General features: G+C 51.3%; 1 non-coding gene across 1 annotated transcript; it reads right to left on the bottom strand.

The window, feature by feature from the left end:
- Positions 1-2,440: 2,440 nt before the first annotated feature.
- Positions 2,441-2,631, bottom strand: LOC147915032 (U2 spliceosomal RNA). Its single transcript, XR_015554847.1, has one exon. It is a non-coding gene; the product is annotated as a U2 spliceosomal RNA (small nuclear RNA).
- Positions 2,632-12,830: the final 10,199 nt, after the last annotated feature.

Here is a 12,830-nt window from a genome sequence, read left to right as displayed (position 1 = left end):
TATATAGGGGAAATGGGCAGGGAAGGAGGGGGTTTAGGGATATTGACCAATCTGGTGTGACGAACTTCAAGGTGCCACATTCTCTCTCTCTTCTGTCATCTGTGATGGGTACCAACACAGAGTTTTTCCTTCTGGAGGTCGTCGTGTTCCCGGGGGACTCAGAGAACAAAGTCATTGTCTTATCACAGCTGGGAGATATAGGTAAGCAAAAGCCATAGAACTAGCAGATCACGATTTTGCAAAAGCGAGAGGTGCTTAATCATCGAGGCTACGAGGCTACGTGCAGGCTAGAATGTATTCTTAGAGACTAGTGAGTCAGGATCACAGTTACAATATTGCTTCCTTTCCCTAAGATGGCTTCCTCATGCTACCTTAAGACCTAGTTGTTACAAATCTGGCCTCCGTGGATGCGCCAGAGGGAGTGGATCGACACGAGAGTCTGTGGGAGCCTCGGGGCCTAGGCCCTTGGTCCAGAGACCCGAGAGGACAGAGAGAGGCGCAGAGAGGTAAGGTCGCCTTGGGGGAAGACCTCAGCGTATACCTTTGTGTTTCTTTTCCCTGTGAACTCTTCATCCCTTGCTCAAGCTTCCCATTGGGTGTTGGGCTGTTTCTTGTCAATTTCTAGGAGCTCGCCATGTCATTGGTGATTATGCTTTTCTGTGGTATATTTGCAATGTTTTTCTCAGTTTTTCATTCGCCTTTTGCTTCGCATATGATGTTTTGTGTTCTGCAGAGAATTTAGATCTGTAACTCAAGGATATCAATCTTTTCTAAAACTTGGGCTTCTGGATTTTGAGTCACAGAAGGCCTGCCCCAACCCCAAAACTGATACAGTCATCTATTACGATCTGTCTTTTGCCCGCTTTCTCTTGGGTGTTCAGCTGTTTCTTATCAATTTCTGGGCCTCTTTATATCATTGGGCAGGATAAATAGAAACTAATGCCTTGGCGCCAGTCGAGGGTATCTTTTGCTGACAAACGAGTGTGGGCAACTCATGAAAGGAAATGGTTTTCAGGAATTTCAGATTAGGAAATTATCATGGATCCATAATGATTGACGGCTCTGTTCTCTCCCTCAGAGACTATAAACTTTCTCAGAGCAGGGGCCTGTCTTTGTCATGCCTATGCCCCTGTCACCACGTCTCAGCACACGGCCATCACTCAATAAATATTCCCTGAGTGGATGCACCCTAATTGATACCCTTCATTCAGGAATCTGACCACGTTGGGGGATGCCTTGGTGGTAGACATGTATCTCCCACTCTCTTCTCCAGTCGAAAGCTTCTACCCGTATCCTCTGTGCCTTTCCGCCTCTACCCTGGATTAGAAAGGTCAAATACAATTATTATCAACTGTATTCATCATGGTTTTAAATTTTCTATATTTTATGACGCTTTGACATCTTGAGGGCCTGCCAGCCTGGAAGAGACTGCCCCTCCAGGGCTAGCTAATTCCTAGAGATGGCAACATCCTTGCCTGGGAGCCCGCCTTTCATGTGCAAACCAACCAATCCAAAGCCCGTGTCCGCAACCCCGGCCTTTATTTACTCTCACTTGTCTAGCCCGTATTTCCCCTGCCCTCTATCACCCCAGGGCCAGGTCCCTGACAACTGGAGACCACCCCTATAGCCCAGAGCCCCCTGAACTATATTCCAGCTATCTAGTCCTAAACTCGTTCAGACTTGCCTGCCCTGCCTCACCCATTCCTCCCCGCCCTGCCCTGCTCCCCGCCCTGCCCCCTGCCCTGCCCCCGCCCGTTCCTCCCCTGCCCTCCTCCTCCAAAGGACAGTAAAGGCCATGCTTTCTGAAACCTCTGCTGCCTCCAGGAATGCTTCCCTATGTGGCGTGGCGTGCCCCTTGTGTTGGCAACTATAAGTGATAAGACTTCCTTCAATGGTACTGACCTCTCCTTGGTTCCCCCTGTAAAGGCTGTAGGGAAACCATGTTCTCCGGAGAGAGCCAGGATTCAGCAAGCGAAGAAATTTGGGGGAAAGGGACAGTATTTCAGAAGTCGGGGAGAAGTAAAAGAAAAGATCAGAAAAGGTGAGGAGCTAAGGCGGGGAGAGATGCAAGCCTTAACTTTTGTGGCGACTGGAGGAAATAGTGTAATGAAAGTGGTCCTCTCAGCATCAGTTTCGAGAAGTGAAGAAGAATCGAGTCCTGACGGAGAGCCTTGATACGATGCCTGTTTCCTGTTCGTAAACGCTGTCAGGACTACTGTCTCAAGCGGGAAGAAACAAGGCATACCTCACTGAAAGCTGCATAGTAGTTCGACAAGCAACTCTCACACGCAATTCTCCGTCTCACTAGCACAAAAGCATAACCGTTAAAGGCGTTTCGACAGACTCGTGAAGAGTGAAGAACGCAACCGAAACAAACCAGCAATCAGGCAGCAGAAAAACTGTCTCAGATCTACTGTTTAACCCTCATGTATTCCCCCGAGGGGGGTGCACCGTTCCTGGAAGTACTGCAATACCAGGTCGATGCGTGGAGTGGACGGAGCAAGCTCCTATTCCATCTCCCTGCTCCAAAAATCCATTTAATATGTTGTCCTCGGATAGAGGACGTATCAGATATTAAACTGATAAGAACAGATACTACACTTGATCTTAGCCAAAAGGCCGAGAAGCGATGCCTGTCACCCTGGCCTCGCCGTCGCCGGCCGCCTGTCACCCATATTCAGCTCACGGTGAGCCGCGTCCCGCTCAGTCCTGGTCTCACTTCCCTTGCTCCTTTGACTGGTCTATGGCAATCGCCAGACAGTCGGCTCTGGTGCAGACCTTTATTCCCCATCTTTAAAGAAAACTTATATACCTGTTGTTGCCTGTCGCCCTGGGACTGACGCGCCATTTCTAATCTGCATGCCCCGCCTCTTCCCGCCCTGCCCGAGGAGGCGTGGCTACGGCGGGCCGACCGTGCCTTCCGGGCCGCCTCTGCGCGCCTCCGGGTGAAGCTGGGCGGAGCCCGGCTCCTCTCTTGTGCTCCTGGGGCGAAAGGACAGAACCAAGGGAGGAGGGGTGGGCGGCAAGAGGGCCTCTGAGAAGGAGCTGTCGGCGGAGAGCTTCCCGAAGAAAGACAGGGTCGCAAGACGTGTTCACTGGAAAGGCCCAGGCTGTATCGCGTTAAATGGGGTGTCCGCGGGCGGAAAGACGAGCTTGGTAGGTGTCGCATGAGGGGCTCTTTCTGACTCAGGGAGCCGAAGGTCTGGAGGGGGCTTCCCGGAGCGGGGAGGGCAGCCTGCCTGCCAGGCGGAAGGCAGGGGGCGGACAGTGGGGAGCAGGGAGGAGGCGTGTCAGGGGCCGGGGAGGCCGGGCGGGGCAGCCCGATGCATTCTCCCCGACTCCGGCGCCTGCGTCTGTCGGTGCGTCTGCGGAGGGATCGTATCCCGGTCTTCGTGCACAAAGCGCCCTCTGCCGGGGACGTCGTTTCCCTACACCTCTTCCTCACCTGGCTACTTACGCAGAGGCTCTGGACTCGGCTTGGGTGTCGCTTCCTCCAGAAAGCCTTCCTTGAGCGCCCTTCCGCACCCCATCCCCAGTCTCCTTGGCGGCCCTCCTATGTATTTCCTCCCACCCGGTCATTCATTTCAGGGACGCCCTCACCGCCCTTTTCGGGCACTGAAAATCTCCCACTGAAATCTGAGATCATCGAGTGCGGTGACCCTCGTCGGTAGTTATCTCTGTATCCCAGCACTAGTCCCGCAGCCGGCGTGTAGGAGATGCTCAGCAAATGTTTGCTGAGTGAATAAAAGATGCGCAAAACGGACTGAGTCAGAAGAGCCGATGCGGGGGTGAAGAAGGGAAGATCCGGCCAGGGGTGGCAGGACACCAGAGAGGAGAGGTGACTGCCAGGGAGGCTCTGGGCATCAAGGCCCGTCAATGCGTTAAGGCCTCTGGCAAAGTTGGGATCAAGTTTCCCCCCGTGGCAAAGACTGCCGGCTGCCCAGTCAGCCTTTCCCATCCTCCTTCCTAAGACAACTTCAGTTTAGTTGGGGAGTTGATATTTCTTTCATTTGATCTCAGAAAAACTAGACGGTATCGTGGATGTAGGACTGGAACCCCATCGGTCATTTCCCCACCCCTGCAGCTTGGGGAGCCTGGCGGTGGGTGCTGCCTGAGCCCTCCCATGCCGGCCCCTGGGCAGAGCGCCCTCTCCTGTATGATCTCATTTGTTTCGCCAAGGCCCCTGAGAGGTGGGTATTGTTTTTATTATTATCCAGGGCCGACTAGGTGGAGGCCGGTGAGACACTCGCCCTGGGGAAAATTTAAGGGAGTGCCCCCAAAACTCTTCAGTAACCAAGATAAATAATATTTTCATACAATTTATCTTCTGTCTCTCTCTTTTCTTTTTGGTGAGCAAGTTTGGCCCTGAGCTAAGGTCTGTTGCCAATCTTCCTCTTTTTGTTTTGCTCAGGAAGACTGGCTCTGAGCTAACATCTGTGCCCATTTACCTCTATTTTGTATGTGGGACGCTTCCACAGCGTGACTTGACGGGTGGTGCGTCGGTGCGCACCCGGATTTGAACCTGTGAACCCCAGGCCGCCAAAGCAGAGTGCGCGAACTTAACCGGTACGCCACCAGGCCAGCCCCACAATTTATCTTCTCTTGAACCTTTTGTGTGTGTGTGTGTGTGTGTGTGTGAGGAAGATCAGCCCTGAGCTAACATCCGTGCTAATCCTCTTTTTGCTGAGGAAGACCGGCTCTGAGCTAACATCTATTGCCAATCCTCCTCCTTTTTTTTTCCTTCCCCAAAGCCGCAGTAGATAGTGGTATGTCATAGTTGCACGTCCTTCTAGTTGCTGTGTGTGGGACTCGGCCTCAGCATGGCCGGAGAAGCGGTGCGTCGGTGCGCGCTGGGATCCAAACCATGGGCCGCCAGCAGCGGAGCGAGCGCACTTAACCGCTAAGACACCGGGCCGGCCCCTATCTTCTCTTGATTATAAGATATTTATCTTGATTACCGGGTTTTTTTGGTGTTCCCTTAAATTTTGTTGCCAAGGCAAGTGCCTCACTCACATTACTCCACTCTGATCCCCACCTGTTATCATCAACCCCCTCCTATTGACCTGAGCTGTCACAGCCACTGGCCACATGCACCTCTGGAGCGCTGGAAACATGGTCAGTCCGAGGCCGGCCCGGTGGCGTAGTTGTTAAGTTTATGCACTCCACTTTGGTGGCTCGGGGTTCCCAGTTGGGATCCTGGGCTCGAACCTACATGCCGCTCATCAAGCCATGCTGTGGTGGCATCCCCTATACAAAATAGAGGAAGATTGGCAACGGATGTTAGCTCAGGGCCAGTCTGCCTCACCAAAAAAAAAAAAAAAAAAAAAAACGTGGTCAGTCCTATGAATGTGATTGATTGAGATGTGCTGTAAGTGAAAATACGCATGAGATTTTGAAGACACAGTATACAAATTGTAAAATATCTCAATTTTTTAAAATATTGGTTACACATAGAAGTGATATTTGGATATAGTGACTTAAAATACGCAACTTAACTTCACCTGTTTCTCTTTATTTTATTATTTTATGTGGCTACTTAGAAAATTAACAGTTACATAACGTGCCTTACATATTTCTAGTGGAAAGCACTGTCATAGACTGAAGCTCAGAGGCTGAGCAACTTGCCTAAGGTCACACAGCTAATATGAAGCAAGGTCAGGATTGGAACTCAAGCAGCCCGTTAACCTTGTGAGGCCTCAGTTTTTTTAAACTATGGAATGGGCGTAATGATAACGCCTCTCTGATTAGGGTATTTGTGAAGCTACCTGTGGAAATGACAGGCATATAGGAATCTCTTAACAAGTGCACTCGAGGAAAAGTCACTTCTCATCTGTAGGCTAGAGATAATATCCACTTTACAGTGTTGTGAACAGTCTTCCCCCGCCCACCTGGGGCATTCCTGCTGCACAGCCCACTTTACCTGGCTTTCTGTTCCCGCCAGCTGCCTCGTTATTGCGGACGCCCGTGATCATCACGTGGCGAGATACAGGCATAGACACAGACATACAGGCACGTAGCTATATGGTTACAGTCACAAATATGCCTACATTGTTGGTCTGTTTGCTCCTCACCTCGACGGTAGAGATTCTGTTTGCCCTCTATCCCGGCACCTAGACAGTGCTCGGCACATACATGGCACTTGATAAATATTTGTTGAATGAGTGAACGAGGGTCAAATGAGACAATATATGATGTGCTTAGCCTGCCCTGACATGACTCTTCAGGCCTCCCCATCCCGTGATCTCTGCTCACGCCTGTGTGTCCCAGACCATCTTCTGCTCATGATTTGGTGTCCCTGAGAAGGGGGTCGCTATGGTCTGAACACCCCAACCGCCTGTTCATCTCTCACCGCCTCCTCCTTGTCCTGCCTGGCCTTCTGGCCATTTGGGCAGGTGTCTTAGTCCCCATCCTGGGTTGGACACTCCCTGAAGGCAAGGACGGCATCTGGCTCATCTGTGTTCCCAGCACCTGCCCAGGTGTGTCACATCAACGCTACAGGTGGTTAATGACGAGACAAATAAATTAAGAATATTTGCAACCCGAACCACAGAAAAGTACTTTTCTTTCCAACATATAAAGAGTTCCTGGAAACAATTATAAAAGACCAACCATCCAGTAGGGGAAAACATGGGGACAGGCCAGGCACAGACAGTTCATGAAAATAAAAAGTGGTTCTTAAGCAGACATACAAAATTAAATGAAAACTACACCAAGATAGAGTTTGTCCCATCCCTCGTGCCTCCACGCCATTCTTATCCTCCCAGCTGGGCTTGGTGCAGGCCCCTGGCTCCCTGACCGGGAAGTCTGCCCGGCCTCTGGGTGCAGGAGGCCGACATGAGACTTGGAAACCAAGGAGTTCCCACCAGAGGCCAAGAGACTGTTCATGGGGCTCAGATCTGCTCTCTGACAGTTGTTTTGTGTCTCTGTGTGTGAGCCGGGTACTCTGTGGCACATTGGTGGTGACGGTCTCATTTAATCTTTACAACGCGCTTGGGAAGTGCTTGTATGCCCATTCCTCAGAGGGGAAATCCAGCTCGGAGAGGCTGCCTCATCTCCCACGAGATGCTTCCAAAGGTATCCCAAAACCTCGGCTCATTCCTCTCTTTCTGTATCTAAGAGTGGCTTGCTGACCTGTTAGGGGCTTGGGATGATGATAACAGCTCTCTGTTGTCGATTTGCAGGAGAATGTTTAAAGTACTCATCCATCGCCAGGGCCGCCCGGTGGCATGAAGCAGTTATGTGTGCGCCCGCTTCTCGCGCCCGGGTTGCAGGTTCTGATCCTCGGCGCCGACCGATGCACCGCTTGTCAAGCCATGCTGTGGCGGCGTCCCATATAAAGTAGAGGAAGATGGGCACGGATGTTAGTCCAGGGCCGATCTTCCTCAGCAAAGGAGGATTGGCATCGGATGTCAGCTCAGGGCTAATCTTCTCTCACACACACACACACACAAATAATAAAGTACTCATCGTCAGGGAAAATGTACACCTTTAGAGTAACTTTCTAGTAATCTGCTCTCAACCCTGGAGGCTCAAAGTGTGGTCTGTGAACAGCAGTATCTACATTTTTTGTGTGTGAGGACGATCAGCCCTGGGCTAACATCCATGCCCATCTTCCTCCATTTTATGTGGACGCCGCCACAGCATAGCCTGACAAGCGGTGCGCTGGTGCACGCTTAGGGATCCCAACCCTGGGCTGCCAGCAGCCGGATCGTGGCGACTTAGCCGCTACGCCACAGGGCCAGCCCAGCAGCATCTACGCTTTTATGTCGCCTGGGAGCTGGTTAGAAATGCAGAGTGGCGGCACGAGGCCAGACCTACTGTCTTAGTTTGCTATGGCCGCCATAAGAAAGTACTATGGACTGGGGCCTTCAACAACACAAATGTATTTTCTCAGAGTTCTGGAGGCTGGAAGTCCCAGATCAGGGTGCCAGCGTGGTCGGGTTCTGGTGAGCTCCTCTTCTCGGCTTGTGGATGGCTGCCTTCACTGTGTCCCCATGTGGTGGAGAGAGAGCAAGTTCTCTGGGGCTTCTTCTTCTAAGGGGACTAAACCCACCATGAGCGCCCCACCCTCAAGACCTCATCTAAACCTAATTACCTCCCAAAGCCCTTACCTCCAAATACCATCAATGCTGTGGGGTAGGGCTTCAATATATGAACTTCAGGGGGGACACAGTTCAGTCCATAACACCCACTCAACCTGAATCTGCATTTTAATAAGGTCCACAAGGGATTCGTGTGTATATCAAAGATTGAGAAGCAAGGCTTTAAGTCACATACATTGGAAAAGAAATGACAGGCGGGGGTCAATTTGTACATGTCACTTTGTAATGCTATGTGAGGAAGAGATTCCACATTACACTGGTTTCCTGGGCCGATGTTTTTTGTTATTGGTTGAGATAAACTCATTTAACATCATTATAATAACAGCTACCCTGTATAGAGGACTTTGGATATGCCAAGCCCTTTGCTGAGTACTGCACGCATTTTACCTTATTTAATTCTCATGACAACCCTATGAGATAAGTATGATCATCCCATTTTTTACAGATGTAGAGGTTGGAGGCTGGGAGAGAGAAGTAATTTGCCCAAGGGCTCACTGGGAAATGTTAAAGCCAGGACTGGAAGTCATCTTCAGAGAGCCAGTGGCCCTCAGTGTGGTCCCCAGACCAGCAGCATCGGTATCACCTGAGAACTTGTTAGAAAAGCACATTCTTGGGCCCATGAGTCCAAGACTGACCAAATTAGAAATTCTGGAAGTGGGGCCCAGAAATCTGTGTTTTAGCAAGTCCTCCAGATGATTCTGATGTACTCTCAAGTTTGAGAACCACTATTGGAAGCTATATTCCCTCTCAATGTATGCGAGACAACACGGGTGACTTGGCAGAGAAATCTCCTATCAAATAAAAAAGACTGAATGGAGTATATATGGCCACTGGGGATTGGCGCCTGGTGTGAACGCCCGGGAGCCCAGCAGCTTGGATACCCGGCGCCATCCTGTTCCCTGAGGAGCTGGGCTGGCTCTCCCCTTGCTCCGCCTCTCTGCCTCCCTCGGCCATTGCTCTCGGGCACTGTCACCCTCCCGGGGCTCCTGTTGCTGTTTCTCGATGACCACCCAAGTCCCCTCCTCCAGCCAGGGCCTCCGCCGAGCCAGGCTCCTGTGCAAATGGACGCTGGACATCCGCCCTAACGTGGATCTGTCCCCGCAGACACCACAACGTGCCTGCACCTGAGCTCTTCATAACTGTCCCGGCCGTGCAGCCTCCTCCTGCCTCGGCCTTCCTGCACCGATTATTAGGCCCTCAGTGAAAGTATGGAAATGTGATTGAATTTAGATTTTCTGCTCAAATAACGTTTAAATCGGATCTCGGCTCCACAAAACACTTGAAGAGGGTAGATTTTCCATTCGCAACCCCAAACTGTACGAAAGGCCCTGTCTGAAAGGAAGACTCCAGAAGGAGGCCAAGGAACCTGTATAACTCAACCCCCACCTCCCGCTCCACTTTTCTTCAGGAATCAGGCAGTGACAAGAACATCCACCAGGGGGCAGCATCTGCTGCTTTCCAGCCCTTAGTTGGGCCCTGGGACTTCGTTTTGGGAGGGTTGCCTCTGAAAGGGCCCCTAGTAGAGGAGAAGGGTACTTAGGGGACCCTTTCACACACATTTTTTTCCACACTCATTCTAAGAAGTAGGTTGTGTTTTCTCCATTTTATTCTTGAGGAGACAAAGCTGAGATTTGAAAATGAGTCTTTGCAATTCTTAAGCTGAAGCTGCTCCTTGGCATCCCCTCCTCCCCACCCCACTCCTGCAGCCTCCTCTCCTCCCTTCACTTGTGCGCCCAGACAGGTACTTGGCTAGGGACGCTGTGGAGACAAGGATGTCCTCAGCCACTTCCTAGGTGAGCTCCATCCACCCCTGCCCCCTGCTACTCCATTGCAGCATGGACTGTCGTGGGGGACAGGACCTGGAAACATCAAAGCCTCTTCTCACAAACTGAGGACACGAGGCTCCCGGGGAAGTGACTTTTCCAAGCCATTCTACCAGTGAGGGACAGGACTCATGCTGACTCTCAGCCCAGGGCTGAGCCTGCCAGGCCCTTGAGGGAGCCTCTCTCTCCAGTGGCATCCCCACCACTGGCCTCTGCTTTTTCCCTCCAAGAAGTCCCTCCTTCCCCGAGGGTGCAATACTACCGAGACCTTGCCTAGAAATGCAACATTTTATAGACATTCCTGGCCAACCCAGTATCAACAGAACCCCCAAGGGCGCAGGGACTGCAGACCAGGAAACTCCTAGACTATGGTGGATGTTTGGGTTCCCACACTCAGGAACCCCCCACCCCCGAGTACATTTAATCATTGCACCGGCACTCATGAATTCATGAAAGGTCTCCTGACTGCCTGCTGTGTCCCAGCCCGGGGCTGGGCACTGCCAGAGCTGTAGATGGAAGAACCAGCTCCTGGGCTCAGGACTCAGCCTGCAGGGGAGACAGCTCTGAGGGGGAGCAAAGACACAGCATCCATCCAGGTGGGGAGCCAACAGGAGAAAGCAGGTAGGTCCCAGCTAGTCTGTCCTTCTGTCTGGAATGCTTACCTGACTCCTTGTCACTTAAACCTTGGCTCTAATGTCACCAACTGGAGAGGGGTTCCTGAGCACCTCCCCTCCAATCTGGAAGTAATTCCCTTCCCCCCGTCACTCTCCAGCACACCTCCCTGCTTTATTTCCTTGATGGCATGCATCACCGTCTGAAATTATCGTCTTTATTCGCTGCCTGTCTCTCCCCACCCCCCACTATAAGGTACACTCCGTGAGGGCAGGTCCTTATCCATCTCACTCGGGCTGTATGTTCAGAACTTAGAGCGGAGCCTCGCACTCAGCAGGCACTCCGTGATGTGATGGTTCAGTGTATGAATGTTCGAATGTTCTCCTCAGCAGCAATGCCCCAGTGCACTAGGTGCTGGGCTGCATCTTGTGGGAGAGAAAGGGCTGCAGAGGTGAGGCTGCCAGGAAAGAAAATGGTCACACAGAGGAAGGCTCTCTGGGACCAGGGCTGGGGTCGGGTGGGGGTGGGGACTGGAGTTCCCATTTAAAGGAGACGCACTGGGGTAGGCCCACAGCCTGGTGCTGCACTCCTTCCCTCCCCACCTCCTCCTTCCCTGCTCCCTGCCCCACCTCCTCCTCCCCATTTGTTCATCAACACCTTCCTGGAAAACATAAAAGATGCAGGGTGGGGTGGGATTGCCAGTGTCATCTCCTTTATCAGATAATCAAGTGACAATTTCTGTCTTGGGTGTGAGGCCCAGGAAATATAGGAGAAATGTTAAAGAGGTTTGAAAGATTGTAAAGAAACAGGAGACAATCTGGGTGTTTTCAGTTTCTGTGTGTTTTTGGTTTCACAGCCATTGTAAACATTTGTTCAAAGCCAAGTTTGGCCAATTTCTAGCTGGGTGACTCTTTGGACAAATTACCTAACCTTTCTGTGCTTCGGTTTCTTCTCTTAGAAATAAATCCGTGACTTACTTCCTGGGTTGGAGCTGTGTATTAAAAAGGAAAAGTATTCAAAGTTCCTAGACCAGAGCCTGGCATGCAGTGGCCACTGGCAGGGTAGTGGTTCCCAACCTCTTGGCCTGCTCTGTCTTGCCCTCTCCTAACTCAATCGGGCTCAGCTCTGCCTCTGTGCCTTAGCTCCTGCTGCAATCTGCCACCTCCAACACGGTGGTGTAACAAACGAATTTCCTAAGGTCCTGATCTCTTCAGGGATTCGGGAGGCTCTCTGCATCGCTGGGGAAACCAGGTGGCTGGTTTTGTAGCAGGGAGGGGAGGAAGGAGGTGGCAAGGCAGGCTGCTGCAAAACGGATGGGAAGCTGGTGGGCAGGAGCTAGGCCCTCCTGCCTGGCAATGACTTCCTCCCTTTTCCAATCCCCTCATATATAGCCTTTAAAAACGTTAATTACATAAGAAATGCAAGAATCCAGCCTCCTTGTAAAAAAATGGCAATATTAAAGTTACAATTTCATTCTCCTTTGATCCCCTTCCTCCTTCAATTTTACCTACCTCCCTGCAGGTAATCACTGTTATCCTTTTGGTCACCCTGCCCCTTTGTGACATCTCCTCTTCTTCAGGGCTGCCCAGACTGTATCAGGCTGCAATGACTGGGAAGATGCCACCCAGTCCTGTCCCCTCTTCACCAATCCTACATAGGACTAATTAACTTCTAGAAACCTTTCCAGAAGCTTCTGGTTGGCACTCATCTCTCCCTCCTCTGGAAGTCCTACAAGTGGTTGTCTTATGATTTACCAGGGCCCAATGTTCTGGGTCAGTGGCCAGTCTTGTTTCTCTCACTAGAGAGTAAGCTCCTCTGGAGGCCAGGCCCTGAGGCCTGCACATCCTCTATATCCCTGTAGTCTCTCTGGCTCATGCAGAGCACACAGTATGAATGTCAATAAACATCCAATGGAGTGAAGAAGAATTCCGCTTTTTATCTATTTGACCAAGGGTGGCCCTCTGGGGCCTGGTGGGTGTGGAGTGTGTGTGTGGGGAGGGTGGCATGTGCTGCTGGTCTGGTACCCTGACCAGCAATTCTGGAATAACTGCTACGGATGTCTCCCTGATGAAAGAGGATAGATAGCCGCTATGGTGAGGGGCCCCAGGCACTGGATTCACACAGATCTTTGCTCAGCTCTCTACTGGCTATGTGTGACCTTAGACAAGTCATTGAACCCTTTGGAGCTTTTCTTCACCTATAAAATGCAGACAACACCTCAGTCTCGTGGTAACGGCTACTGTGAAGATCAACAGGGTAATGGGTTTAGGGGCTGTTTTATGGGGTTCCAGGT

The sequence above is a fragment of the Ceratotherium simum genome, chromosome 16, assembly GCF_057802395.1.
Source record: "Ceratotherium simum simum isolate JZ-2026a chromosome 16, ASM5780239v1, whole genome shotgun sequence".
NCBI classification, from domain to species: Eukaryota; Metazoa; Chordata; class Mammalia; order Perissodactyla; family Rhinocerotidae; genus Ceratotherium; species Ceratotherium simum.
The sequence above is the reverse complement of the archived record's forward strand: the minus strand, read 5'-3'. Positions and strand labels throughout refer to the sequence as shown.